The sequence below is a fragment of the Cajanus cajan genome, chromosome 6 (genome assembly GCF_000230855.2).
Source record: "Cajanus cajan strain Asha chromosome 6, NIPB_CcT2T_4, whole genome shotgun sequence".
Classification (NCBI taxonomy): Eukaryota; Viridiplantae; Streptophyta; class Magnoliopsida; order Fabales; family Fabaceae; genus Cajanus; species Cajanus cajan.
In genome coordinates this window covers 1,687,511-1,702,898 of record NC_138522.1, presented here as the reverse complement: position 1 = coordinate 1,702,898, position 15,388 = coordinate 1,687,511, and the positions used below count along the sequence as shown (strand labels likewise).

The 15,388-nt window shown below is 37.5% G+C and overlaps 1 long non-coding RNA gene across 1 annotated transcript; it reads right to left on the bottom strand.

Moving 5' to 3' along the window:
- Window positions 1–11,674: 11,674 nt before the first annotated feature.
- Window positions 11,675–15,168, bottom strand: LOC145958821 (uncharacterized). The gene is made up of 3 exons (XR_014434374.1): window positions 14,922–15,168; window positions 12,868–12,999; window positions 11,675–12,720 (listed from the first exon to the last, which is right to left on the bottom strand). It is a non-coding gene; the product is annotated as an uncharacterized LOC145958821 (long non-coding RNA).
- Between the last annotated feature and the right edge of the window lie 220 nt (window positions 15,169–15,388).

Sequence of the window (15,388 nt, the reverse complement as noted above, 5' to 3'; positions counted from 1 at the left end):
TTGAGTGGTCGGTCTCTCAATGTTAGGCCATGAGCATACGAGAGTGCTCGATTTAAGGGTAATTTTGCGAATGAATGGTTGGTGCGTAATGCTCGGGTGAAACTTGTAGGGCGCGAGTACATTTTTAGTGGTCAGCCGAGGATAACTCGACCTCGTCGCTTGTGTTTAGTGCTCGGCCTGGGTGCATCCTTAGCCGAGGAGGTTACTCGGGAGGGAAACCTAAGGTGCGAGTGCGCATTTCATGGTCGGCCGAGTATTGCTCGGTTAAGTACGCGTTATGTGTAATGCTCGACCTAGGTGCATCCTTAGTCGAAGAGGTTACTCGGGAGGGAAACCTGTAGGGCACGGGTGCACCTTTTAGTGGTCGGTCGAGGATAGCTCGGCCTCGTCGTGTGTTTAGTGCTCAGCCTAGGTGCATCCTTAGCCGAGGAGGTTACTCGGGAGGGAAACCTAAAGTGCGAGTGCGCATTTTGTGGCCGCTCGAGTATTGCTCGGTTTAAGTACGCGTTATGCGTAATGCTCGGCCTAGGTGCATCCTTAGCCGAGGAGGTTACTCGAGAGGGAAACCTGTAGGGCTCGAGCGTACTTTGGAGCGGTCGGCCAAGGATTGCTTGGTTCAAGTGTGCGAGAGTGCGTAGTGCTCGGCCTATGTGACCTAAACAACAATAAAAAATAGGAAACATGATGAAATTTGAAGTTTTTATTAGTGAAGTGTCTCGTTAAAAACCTTGCCGACCCAAAACCCTCCTTAGGGAAAAAAGAGTCGGTCAAGGAAAAGAGTGCACTGATACATCAACTGTAATACACTTTTAAATGCGAGGAGTTCCAGGTTCTTAGAATTCGTTCTCCCGATAAGTAATCTAGCTTGTATGCTCCGTTTTTTAGGTTGTGTCATATTCGGAAGGGTCCGTCCCAATTTAGAGCAAGCTTTCCTTGTCTCGGATCTTTTCTTGCCTCGCCCGTGGCTCTCCAAACAAGATCTCCCTCTCTGAATTCTCTAGGCTTCACCTTGCTATCAAACCTTCTCTTGTAGCGTTGTTTCGTGGCCTCGGCCACGATTTGTGCTCAGTCTCGAGTATTTTCTACGATGTCCAGGTTTATTCGGAGTTCGGCTTCATTATTCGACTCCTCGAAATGGGCTCGACGAAATGAAGGCTCCCTGATTTCGACCGGAATCATCACGTCGGACCCATAGACTAACCGGAAGGGGGTCTCTTGTGTGGTTGACTGAGGGGTGCATCGGTAGGCCCAAAGTACCTCGGGCAACTGTTCGGCCCATGCTCCCTTTGCTTCTCCCAGCCGCTTCTTCAATTCTGTCAAAATGACCTTGTTTGCGGACTCGGCCTGACCGTTCGTTTGCGGGTGCTTGACAGATGTGACCTTGTGTTGGATTCCTAGGCCAGCTAGGAACTCGTTGAGTTTTCGGTCGGTGAACTGAAGGCCGTTGTCGGTCACCAGGGTATGTGCGATGCCGAACCGAGTGATGATATTCCTCCATAAGAACTTTTGGACTTGATGGGCCGAGATACATGCCAAGGTCTCGACTTCAATCCATTTGGTGAAGAGGTCTACGGAAACAATGAGAAACTTGCATTGCCCCTTAGAAATCGGGAAAGGACCTAGTATGTCGGCCCCCCAAGTGGCGAATGGGCATGCAGGAGGAATACAATGCAGCTGCTCGGCCGGTTGGTGGATCAGGTTGCCGTGTTTCTGACATGGTTGACACTTCTTTACAAATGTTTCGTAGTCGGTGTTCATGGTCGGCCAATAGTACCCGGCTCGTAGTAGTTTAGAGACGGTCGTTCTGGCTCCGGAGTGCATTCCACAAATTCCCTCGTGAACTTCCCGTATCACGTAATCGGCCTCGGTGGGGTCTAGGCACTTGAGTAGCGAAGTGGAGAAACCACGCCTGTATAGCAGGTTGGCGATGACGACGTATCTGCTAGCCTGTGTTCTCAACCGTTTTGCCTCGATTGGGTGGGTTGGGGTGACACCATTGGTGATGAATGCCTTGATTTCCTCTCGCCAATCCGGGGAGTCACTTTGGTCGGGTGTCTCGGCAACAACGTTTGCCACGATTTCTTCCTCAACACTGGGGTGGACGAGTTCTTGTTGAATGATGGTTCTTAGTTGGCCTGGCTTCTTGGTTGCGGCTAATCTGGCCAATTGATCGGCTCTGGTGTTGTCCTCGCGCGGGATATGCTCGACCAACACTTCTTGAAAGTTTGCCTTCAACTTTTGGTAAGCATGGTAGTACTTCATCATGTTGTGGTCTTTTACTTGGAAGCTACCGCCCACCTGCTCGGCCACAACTTTGGAATCGGTCAGGCATTTGATTCTCGACGCACCCATGTCTTCGGCTAGTCTAAGTCCGGCCAATAGGGCTTCATACTCGGCTTGGTTGTTCGAAACCCTGAACTGAAAGCAAAGTGATTGTTCTAAGACTATCCCTTTGGGTCCCTCCAGGATTACTCCTGCTCCGCTTCCTCGACAATTTGAGGAACCGTCCACGTGGAGGGTCCAACAGTGCTCTTCGAATTGACCGTGGGGGTGGAGCTCGTTTACGAAATTGGCCAGGCACTGAGCCTTGATCGGTCCTCTCGGTTTGAAGGTGATGTCGAATTGCGAGAGCTCCATTGACCAGGCCATCATTCTTCCGGCGAGTTCAGGCTTGCCTAAGACTTTTGAGATCGGACAGTTGGTGTGGACGACTACTCGGTGGCTCTGGAAATAATGCCGTAGGCGTCGGGAAGTGTGTATTAAGCCAAGCGCCACCTTTTCGATCAACTAGTATCGAGTTTCGGAATCTTGTAGGAGTCGGCTAACGAAATATACTGGAGCCTGGGTGCCTTCTTTTTCTTGCACTATAACCGAGCTGATCGCCTCTTCGGAAACGGTCAAATATACGAGTAGTGGGCTCAGAGGATCTGGTCTCGTGAGGATCGGCGGCGTCGCTAAGGTCGTTTTCAGTGTTGTGAAGGCTTCCTCGCATGGTTCGTTCCACGAGAATACCGAAGCCTTGCGTAAGAGCTTCGTCATCGGACTAATCTTGTCGGCCAAACGGGGGAGGAATCGGGACAGCGCGACCAATCTTCCTGACAGTCGCTGTAGTTCCTTGAGGTTGTTCGGGCTTCGCATGTTCAACACGGCATGACACTTGTCTCGGTTTGCCTCTATCCCCCTTTCTGAAAGCATAAAACCTTGGAACTTGCCCCCCTTGACCCCGAAGGTGCACTTCTCGGGGTTGAGTCTCATATTGTGCTTGCGTAGTTCACGGAAGATTTCGGCTAGGTCAGCTACGTGAGCGGCCAGGGAATCGGACTTGACCACCATATCGTCCACATAAATCTCAATGTTTCAGCCGATTTAACCTTGAAACACTTTGTCCATTAACCTCTGGTAGGTCGCCCCAACATTCTTCAGTCCGAACGGCATGACTCGGTAACAAAAGTTGGCGTTGTCGGTGATGAATGTCGTCTTCTCTTCGTCAGCCAGGTGCATCCTTATCTGGTTGTAGCCGGAATAGGTGTCGAGGAAACTGAAGATGGAGTGTCCGGATGCCCCGTCAACAAGTCGGTCAATGCAGGGTAATGGATAGGCTTCCTTGGGGCAAGCTTTGTTGAGGTCGGTGTAGTCGGTACACATTCTCCACTTTTCGTTTGCTTTTTTGACCAGAACCACGTTAGCTAGCCAAGTCGTGTACGTAACCTCCCTTATGAATTTAGCCTGTAGTAATTTTTTTATCTCAGTATTTGCGGCCTTTCGCTTCTCGTCCCCCATTTTTCTTTTCTTTTGTGCGACCGGTCGTGCGTCTTGGCATACGGCCAGTCGGTGGCACAGGAATTTGGGATCTATTCCTGGCATGTCTGATGTCGTCCACGCGAAGAGGTCTCGGTTGTCCCTGACTACACGCTTGACTCGGTTTGAGTCGATCTCGCTCAGCTGGGATCCCATGTTTGTTACTTGCTCGGGTGTTCTGCCGAGTTGAAAAGGCATGAGGTCCTCGGCGGGCTCGATTCGTTCTTCTTCACCTAACCGAGGATCGAGGTCAATGTCTTCAGTCGTCTGCTGCCTTACTACATTCACACCTTTCGTCTTCGGGGGGTCGGCCAGTGGTTGCACTTTAAGGCTGGAGAGATAGCACTCTCTTGCCGTTTTCTGGTCGGCATGCATGGTTATCACTTGTCCATCTCTCGAAGGGAACTTCATGCACAGGTGGGGGGTCGAGACGATGGCTCCTAGTGCATTGATCGAGGGTCGGCCTAGAAGGATGTTGTACGATGTGTTTGCGTGCACCACAATGTAACGGATTTTAATCTCTTTGGAATACTTTTGATCGAAGCCGAAACGGGTGTATAGGTCAATACATCCCCTCGTCATCACTCTTTCGCCTGATAAGCCTACCAGTGGTTCGTGGTATGGTTCTAGGCTCTCCTCCGGGATCCCGAGCTGCACAAACGTATTCCAGTACAAGATGTCGGCCGAGCTCCCTTGATCGACCAATGTTTTCTTCACAATGCAGTTGTGCATTTCGACTGAAATCACCATGGGGTCGTCTAGGATGGGGTCGACGCCACGGAAGTCTCGGTCGAAGAAAGTTATAGAAGGCATTCTCGGCATTTTCGGCTGGTTTACACTGTTCACTGATCGTACGGCGTGGAGGTGTCTCTTTCGCGCGAAAGATGTGGAACCTCCCCCGGCGAAGCCTCCGGCTATGGTGTTTATTACCTTCCTTGGTCGGTCATTGCCTTCTCGGGAGTGCCGCGAGTGGTCTCTCCTTTCGGCCGGCCGGGATCGGCGGTGCCGATCCCTCGGCAGTGGAGCTTCCCGAGAGTGGTAGTCACCTCCCTTTGACTGGTGGTTTTGAGAGGTGACGAAGCTCGCGAGGTGACCCTGTTTGATAAGGTCCTCAAGCTTGTCTTTTAGTGCTGAACATTCTTCTGTTGAGTGCCCCCTGTTTCGGTGGAATCGGCACGTCTTGGCCTTGTCGGCTCTAGAGGGCGTGTTCGCCCTTTTTGGCATCACGAGGATCTCTGATGCAAGGGCCTGTTCCATTACTTTGGCTCTACTCGCATTGAGGGGAGTATACGTTGTATAACGTGGGCCCCTTGGGAGACGAGTGCTCGAGGGGTCGGCATTAGGCTTTCTCATTGGCTCTCGGCCAGATTCTTTTCGGCTATGGCCCTCCTCGGCCCTGGCTTGATTTCGGGTCTCCGCCAGCTCCTCCATTTGCATATATTTTTCAGCTCGGCGTCGGAGATCAATCATATCAACAGGAGGCTTTTTGCACAAGCTATTCACAAATGGCCCCGGCCTGAGGGCAGTGCTCAGCCGGTCCATCACCACGGCCGGGTTAAGGTCACCGATCTCCATGGCGACTTTGTTGAATCGGTCCATGAAACTTCTCAAACTTTCTTTCTTCTCTTGACGAACCCCCGCTAAGGCTAACGAGGTCGTCTTGTATGGTTTACTCGTCGCGAACTGGAGGGCGAATTGGGATGACAACTTGTTGAACGAGTCGATAGAGGAGCTCGGCAACCTCGTGAACCAACTCAAGGCCCTTCCTTTCAGTGACGTGGGGAATATTCGGCACAAGGCCGAGTCGTCTTAAGTAGAGAGGGTTGCTTGTGTTAGGAAAACATTCAAGTGCTCCTCGGGGTCGGTGGACCCATCATACTTCTCGATCGGCAAGCTTTTCCAGTGGTCTAATAAGGTAACTTCCATTATCCTTCGGGAGAAGGGATGACTTAGTGAATGCGTGTTGGAGTCGGCCTTGTTGCCTATCAGAGAGGTGGCGGGTGTTCGGGTGATCTGATCGGTCGGAGCGTGATAGGCTGACTCCTTAATGAGTGTAGGAGTGGTCGGCACATAGGTCTGGTTCTGATTTCGGAGCTCGACATTTTGTCGACGCAACTCCGCCAGCTCCTTGGCATCGACTTCTCTTTGTCTTCATATAGGCGCCATTTCTTCGCGCAATGCGCGCAAGTCATCTTGGAGGTCGGGCTGAGCTTGATTAACGTTCGGCTGGACCTCTTGTATCACAGGATCCGATTGAGTCTGAGGCATTCCGTATGGAAAACGTTCCTGGTTATTCATGGCGGGATTGTTCTCGGGGTTAGGTATCGGTTGAGTCGTTGTTGATTGTCCTTTGCGTGTTCCTGTGTTAGGATATACACTTCACTTATCCTTGTTGTAGGGGGTCTAATCCTGGGTCTCGGTCTTCTCGTTCCTATCCGGGTAGTCCGATGTGAGGGAGGGTGTGCCTGCAAAGACACTCCAATGCTCAAGTAAGTGTTCGGCGTAATAAATGCAGTAGTTGAAAGTTTTTTACATACCTCGAAGGTGGTCTATTTATAGTGTTTCTTATTGGGCCATGATTAGGAGCTGGGCCCCGAAAAATTAGGGGGTTAATCCGGCTTATTCCTTAAATTAATCCCTTCGTAATCATACTGGTGGAGTTCTGGGGATCGGCCGAGCAAACCGACCCCTTCTGTTTGGCGAGTGTTCGGTGTGTTCGGGTATTGGTTTCGGTCTGTGTTGAGTTCTGGTATTCGGTCGGGTCGGTCGGGTCGGCCTCGGTCCCATACGGTATAGCACCGTTATTTATAATTTCTTTTCATATTAATAACTTAAAACTAGCATAATTGTTGCGTACCATTTTGAATACTTATTTGATATTTCTGAAAGACATTTTAAAGACTTTCCGTCGTCCCACTAGACCTGAGTCAAGATGAAGTTATTCAGAATAGTTTTTATCTTGTTTTTAGTGGATTTAACGTGAAAATGAAATTTGGATCATAGATGAAAGACGACGAAACAGACACTGTGTACGAGAAATTATTATTAGTTTAAAAAATTATTACGTGTTTATAGTTTTATTTTTAATTAATCTCCACACAATATATAATTAAATTTTTAATTTAAAAACTATAAAATTTGATTATTTATAATGTATAGATTATCTGGGATTGTTAAAACTTTACTGTATATAATAATAACTAGTTCGATCCACTGTATTTGATTTAATACATATTTTTATATAACAATAAATACATTAGAAGTAAATTACTTTTGATAGTTTCATGTTTTAAAGTATTCTATATTTATATTTTAAAATTATTATCTTTATTTTATAAAAATAGAAAAGTTAATTATATAATAATTATAAATTAATGTATACAATAATAAATTTAATATTTTTTTTGACTTTATTATAATTAATATATATATATATATATATATGTTAATAATAATATAATTTTTTACACTAAATCTTTGATATTGAAAATTCTATTATGAGATCACATAAAATTAGTTTATATACATACTCTGTTAATATGTGTTAATTTTTACACCATAATATATAATATCAGTTTTATACCTTATTTTTTGACACTTAATTTTATAATAATGAAAATATTATTTTGATATTTAACGTAAACTAATTAAAAAAATAAATATTAATAATAATCTCAAGAGGAATATGTAATATTTGTAACATTTACAACAATCTGTAATATGACTCTTATCATTTCGTTCACAATTATTATTATATCTAAAAGGTTTAATTGGTTAGGAATGTTCAATAGACATAATTTGAAAAATATATATTTATTAATATACTGGTCAATATAATGTTGGAAGGATATATTTAAATTTTAAAAATAATTATGTTCATCTTGTCTATATTATATATGATATATAAACTAAATTATACATATATTTTTAATTTTTTAATAAATATTCATCATAATCATTATATTTAAAAATAATAATATAATTTAATATATTAAATAAATTATTAATTAAAATTCAAATATAAAACTTAAATATAATTAATGAAAAATCTATTAATCATAAAATTATATTACAAAATAATATTATTAATATTTACACTCTCACTAATAATAAATTAATTTTAATGCTAAAAATTATAAATATTTATGTTCAATAGTTAATTCATTTAAACTTCATTAAATATAAACATGTTATAATAGAATAATTTAATCATTTTCATATTTTTTTAATCACAACGTTTATTTTAATTTATCTTATATGCTCTTGAATTAGCAACGTCTATTTATTATAATTTACGTTTCAAAGTTTTAAAGACATATCATTAATATATTCTTAAATTATAAATACTTATTTTGTGTATGTAGGAGTTGAAAAAAAAAAAGATAATATAAATATTGGAGAAAAAATAATTTAAATATAAATTAATTATGTGTGAAAGAAATATATATATATATATATATATATATATATATATATAAATTAATGCAAGATTAATTAAATCAAACGTCAATTAATTATTACATGATATATTTTTTCTCATTAAGCTCTCAAATATAATTTGGGATAATAACTTCTTTTATATGAGAAAGGTAATTGTAAAATTGGGAAACATCATTCTTTCATTATAAAATTGAGTTTTAAATTTTTCTTTTAATATTGCATGTGATTGACAAATGAAGAATGAAAAATTGATAGAAATTGTATACAAAATGATATAAAAGTAACTTTATTATTTTTTGTAATTCAATGTGTTAAACATGAATTATATAATTATTTTTTAATGTAAAATAGTTAACTTTGTAGAAAAAAATGAAGAAAAGAAAATTTGTTATTGTTAAATCAAAGAGAAAATGCAAAAGAGAATTTGTATTTAATTAAAGAAATTGAATGTTTTACAACAAATACTAGACAAGATAGACATTAGTACTAAAATGTTTTATTTATTCATTGGAATAAGTGTACACGACTAAGACGTGTGATAATTTCAATCGCCTTAATTTTTTTTTCTTTTTCTTTTTCTGTTTTTTATTTTTCTTCTCACAAAAATTATATTTTTTGAATTTGTATTTTTCAATTAATTACTTATTGAAAAATCAATTTTTTTATAAAATTACAATTGCAATAATTAATTACAATTAATTTTTTAGTATTATTAATTATGAAAAATTATATAATATATTTACAAATAATTATATAATATCTTTCTTTTTGGTATTGAATTATATAATATCTTTACAATTAGTATTCACTGACTAATAATTTAAAATAGTAATTAATTAATAATTATATATATTAAAAACTTAAGAGATTGAATTTATTTGAAAAATTATTCATAAAAATTAATAAATATTATGTAATTATTATTAAGTATAAACAATAAAAATAAAAATATTATTAATATTTGAATATTTTATATTTTATTTTATGTTTAATAAATATTTAATTTTTATTTTAAAATATATAATTTTTTTAACTCATGTAGATTCTAGCTCACTTTCAGATATGTTCTTAATATATTTTTTATTTTATTAAATATATCTTACCTTACTTATAATAAAACAGATAACTTATCCATAAGTTCTTAATACAATATTTACTCCTTAAATGATGAATATTAAGTGCATAATTTTCTCATATGTTCTCAACACAATATTTTTTCCTTAAAATTATTACACTGCATGCATATAATCAAAATAACGTCACTAAAAAAATTATTTATTTATATATCATGTAATAATAACTACATAAAAAAATTATATAACTAAAAAACTTATGTCTCGTCACCATCAATTCATCATCTAAAGAGGACATAAAAAAAAATTGAACAAAAATATGATACTACATAAAACAAAAATAAAACAGATAAAATTAAGAAAATGCATATATGCATGAGTAATAGGTGAAGGAAGAGAAGACAAAGTGAAATAGAAATTACCTAAGGCTCATAAAATCCATAAAAATCAAATAAAAATATTTGAAAACACATAATTAGCGTTAAAAATCATTAAAATGTGATACCCTTAATTAGCATCATTAAATTTACTAATGACTATAATTTAGTTTTATAATTAATAAAAAAATTTGAATTCTAAAAAGCCGAAGAGTTAGAGTGAGAAAATTTTCAAGAAGAATTCTACCTCTAATAATATATAGATAATGGTCATACTCAATATAAAAAATAAAAATAAAAAACAAAAAAAAAAACTACATAAGAATACATGTAAGTTTTACAAAAATACAAGGATAATAGATTATATAATAATTTATCCACTTTATCAATTAATAAATTGTTGATCTAAATGATATTAAAATTATTCTCTTAAGTATATAAGTTTTTATATTTGAGTTTTGAGTATGAAAAATATGTAATTATAAAAGAAGGTTCTATTAAATATAATTAACCAAATTTTTTAATAAAAATTAATCATCAATAAAATAGATTCATACTTTATAATTTCTAAAATATAAATGTTTTAACGTCTCTGATACATTTACAGTCTTTGATATAATAAGTATGAACATATAAAAACTTCCCTTTATGTGTGAAGTCAAATAGTCGATATCCTTGGAATATATTTTGATTTTTGAGGTTATTTCCTTGTGTTTGCAGTTGCAGATATGTCAATATGATAGGATGGCTTTCGGAAAACTAGGGCAAAGCTACGAAAAATTATAAAATTGGGAAAAAAACTTCATTCATGCCTTCAATCTGACAACCCATACACTTAAAAAGCAATAGAATTGGGCCAAAACATCAACAGCCCATTTAGGAAAAGCTACTAAAGCAAATAATAGAAAAGTGAATTAATTAAAAGAAGGCAGATGATAAACACACCTCCACTCTCGTATAAACACACCCCCTTTTTAAAAAAATATATATATAATGTCTAAATTACCCTTAAAAAAAATAAAATTCCTAAACTTACACCTCCCTTTCCTGTATTCCCGTTCTCCGCACCCCCCTTCCTCGCACCCCACACCCTCCTTCCCCGCACCCTACACCCCACACTCCCTTTCCACTTGTGATTTGTGGCGGTTATTTTGGCAGTTTCTGGCGGTTAAAAACCGCCACAAATTGCATTACCGCGTCATTAATAACCGCCGGATCTACTATCGCCAAAAAACCGTTGGGTGGACATTTTGTAAACGCTGGCTCCTAGCGCAAAAAAATTCAATCTCTTTGTGGCGGTTTGAAACCCTCACAAAATACATTTTTATTTGACATGTTCTGACGGTCGGAAACCGCCACAAAATTGCAGTTCTATTTGACTTGTTTGTCATTTTGTGGCGGTTTTACACCGCCACAAAATTCATTTTAATTCTGTCCAATTCAAAGTTTCTGACGATTTTAAAACCGCCACAAAAATACTATTATTTTTACTTGTATACATTTGATGGCTATTTTAGATTACAAAAAATATATTTTTTATTTTTAAATCGTCAAAAATACACTTTATTTTACAATAAAAAAAATCTATAGAAAAATTTCTTGCAAAAAAAAATGGCAGCAAACTTTCTTGTGAAAAAAAAATTCTTAAAAATTTTGCAAAAAATATTCTACAAATTTTAAAATCCACAAAATTTTTGCAAGAAATTTTCCACGAAAATTAAAATTTGCAAGTAAATTTCTTGTAAAATTAAAATTTTCCAAGTAAATTTTCTGCAAAATTAAAATTTTATAGGTAAATTTTCTGCAAAATTTCAAATTCGCAAATAAATTTCCTAGGAAAAATTGCAGGTAATTTTTTATATTTTTTTTAATATTCTAATGCTATTAAAATAAGCATTTGTTAAAGAAAATCCCAACCAGTATCTGTTTCCTATCAGTTTTAGTGCTGAAAATAACATTTCTATTTTTCAAATTTGAATCAGCAAAACTGCAAGTGAAGCAGTTTTGACTGTTAAAGAATGAAAAACAAAGTAACAAGCACCATTTATTTCAACATTATATATCTGCAAGTGAGGCGTTTGATTTTTATTTTTCACCAAACATAAAGCATAGCCGTTTGAAGGCCGCTGCATGAAGGGACCACAACATGCATGACCTGTCTACACCAACTATCACATGATTCAAAGCACATAGACATTGCCGTCTAAACTCAAATTTATGTGTTTATTGATCAACTTAAAATATTAATTCATTTATCAAGTGGAGCCTAAAAATTGGCTAGTATTGTTTCACTCTAAACAACACAAGATAGCAAAGCAATATACACTCACCCTTCCACCATCTCTCTAAGCTCAACCTATCTAAGAATCATCTTTGTCCTTGCATCTGAGAAAAATGGCACGCATTAGCAAGAGCAGAGCATTGTTCTTCTTTATGGCCTTCTTTGTGGGGCTTCTGTTTGCTGCTGGGGTAAAAGCGCAGAGCAATGAAGCACCAGCACCAGCACCAGCACCTACAATGGATCCATAAATACAAAATAAATATTAAATATCAATACATAAATTCACGAGTTAACACGATACTCATTTCAAATTACGTCATAAACATTTGATGGTATTGCATCAAATGTTATATGAAAGAAGATTTTCACAAAATTCTAAAGTAATTCACACAAAAGAACTTGGCATTTGATGATTTTCTTAAATTAGAAGCAGGACTATAATTTGGAAGTTAAGGAGGGAAACATACCTCTAACAGATAATTAAAAGCATCTAAACATCCAAACTATCACAAGGCACTTCATGGTACTGCATTATAAACTTAGATAATTAGAACATTATCTTTGAGTACTACATAAACATGTTGAATCTAAAAAGTAAAAGAAATTAAAAAGAAAAAAATTGCGGATGTTTAACAGCAATAATAAAAATCATAACCCTGGTTTCCAGAATCATACTTTTTTTGCGGGAACTAGAATTTAGCAATGTATTGTATGCATGTGTTATCCTCATAAATCTCTCCTGTGCCTTATCCTGTGAAAAGAAACTTCAGAATACATAAACAAGCACTGCGGTTTCCAATCTTCTGATGGTTAATTATTACGTTAATTGAAAATATAGTAAAAAAACTCAAAATCAATGTGAGTGGTCACTAACATAAACCCAAAAGGGGATACTTACATCATTTGAGCACTTTCAGCATAGTGCATACAACAAGCTTTTACAAATTCTTTGTCCTTGTGATCAAATTTCATTTTTATTTTCCAGTCTGTTTTGTGTCTTTTGGGTGGAGCAGGAGACATGACGTCACCACTACAATAATTAAAGCAAAAACACAAGAAAATTCAAGATTGGAAGACAATAAGCCAATTACAAGTGCAAATACATGGAGGGTGATAAATTGTTTTATCACTATCTGATATCTGACATTCAGTTAATTAACCACCATAGATCCACATTTTTTTATACTTTTGAGAACTAGTGTATATGTAAAAAAGACTCTGTGATTTCCTAAGCAGGAGAGTCAATAATCAGGCTACATATCAATCTATCCAAAGAGAAGTATCCAACTAGTAAAAGAGAAACACTCACCAAACAGGAATACGCATATGGCTTCAACTTAAAGGATAGTAGACACAAAAATTGCACCCTTCTCTATTTTCTCCAATAAAGAGCAATGCAAGTGTGTCAACACTAGATGTTTCCCTTTCCCTATCACTAGATGTTTATTTTTAGTAGAGAAGCTTTCAAAAGCCCTTCTAAACTATATCCAAATAGGCTCTTAGTGTCTTTGTTTTTGTGCTTCTAGCTTTATGCAATTACAATTACTTGTCTTTTTTAACATATTATGTGGCATAGGGGAGTGTTGGTGAAGGTGGGAGTGGGGGTGTCATTTGCATTCAATTGTCTATAAATTGATGATGTGGTTCTATATGGTAGTGTATTTCCATTCATTTCAATGCCTGGTCGTTAAATTTTTCAATTCAACTCACATGTTGGAAATATATTGAAAGTTAAAATTATATTATTTATTTTATATAGACTTGGTGCTTTTTAACTGTGTATCTTAGCAAAAGTAATAAAGACAGAAAGCCGAGTATGTTATATTTTAGGCATTTTTTTTTCACATACATATGTACTTGGTGCTTTTCAACTGTGTATTTTAGAAACTAGCAGGAATAATAATGAGAGAAAGCTCAGTATTTTGAATTTTAGGTATTTTTATCAAGAAAAGTTTGCTTTGGGTTGTCGACTTGGGATCAATATGAAACTAAAACACAATGAATTAAAAAGAGTTTTTTTTTTGTGCTACTCAAAGACAAATCGGTAGGTAACCACCAACAAAGGTGTATGTTAGGAAGAAGTTACATGAGCAGCAGGGGATCTATTCTACAAGTAAGGATGACAACTTGCAAGAAATGTGAATAAGTAAATCCTATGTGTGATGAGTCTCATGATGGAGGGAGAGTAAACAACACAGCAGTGTGGGATAACTAGGAATTGAGGGAAAGAGAGGAGGGATGAAAGAAGTGATTATAAGCAGTGGGGAGAGAACCAGGCCCCTTGAATGTGTGGCTTCTAGTGTGTTTTCTTTTTAATTTCTGCTAGTTTTGTATACACATATCAGAGCCCAGTGATTTGATATCAAGTTGATGTCAGCTTACACGACTTGATACATATCTCAGTTTGCATGGTTCTGATCTGGTGCCTATCACAAAAATTATGTGATGCATTGATGCTCCATAGGTATATACATGGATAAAATTAATATTATGGTTTTCAATAACAAAATCTGTCATGAGTGATTAGATATCATGACTGTTCAAAACAAAATAACAACAAAACTGAGCCTATTTTATGTAGTAGCAATTGGCGGTGTTTTTGTGTATGACTTATTGGCATCTTGATCTAGGTATCACTGAACTATCTATTCTACCTGTAAGTCAATTTTTCACAAGCAGGTTACTGCTTTAACTGAGCCTAACATCTCCGTTCCAGTATAAATTGAAATTACGATCCCTTTACTCGTCATTGACCCCAATCAAAAGATCTATAAATTGAGAAATGAAATGCGAATTGAAAACAGGCGTACAAAAATCTGCCCTCTGTTTAAAGTGACTTAAATGAATTATGCTCTGAAATTCCTCATAAGAGGATCGACGTAACCAAAATTAGCATCAAGGGAACTAAATCCAAAATTTCACAGTTCAGAGCAAAGGATAGATAGAACAAACCAGATCGGAAGGCCGTAAGCGGAGAGGGCGGATACGACGGAAGATTTCAGAGCGTACGGTGGCGCTTGGCGGAGCTAGGGAGGAGTCCGGCCTGGTTTAGAGCTGAGAGAAGTGTTACAGTGAGCGGTGTGCGGAGGTTATGTTTACGGAGGTGCGGAGGTTACGGAGGTGACTTACTTGAGAAGTGTTGTGCGGCGGTGATGAGGAAAAATAGTGTTGTGCGGCGGTGATGAGAAAAAATAGTGTTGTGCGATGAAGGGGGTGTAGGGTGCGGGGAATGGGGGTACGGGGAAGGGAGGTGTAAGTTTAGAAATAAAATTTTTTTTAAGGGTAATTTAGACATTTTATATAATTTTTTTTTAAAAAGGGGGTGTGTTTATACGAGAGTGGAAGTGTGTTAATCATCTGCCTTAAAAGAAATCTTTCATCCAATATGGATTTGATGTAATTCTTTTGGGCCTAACATA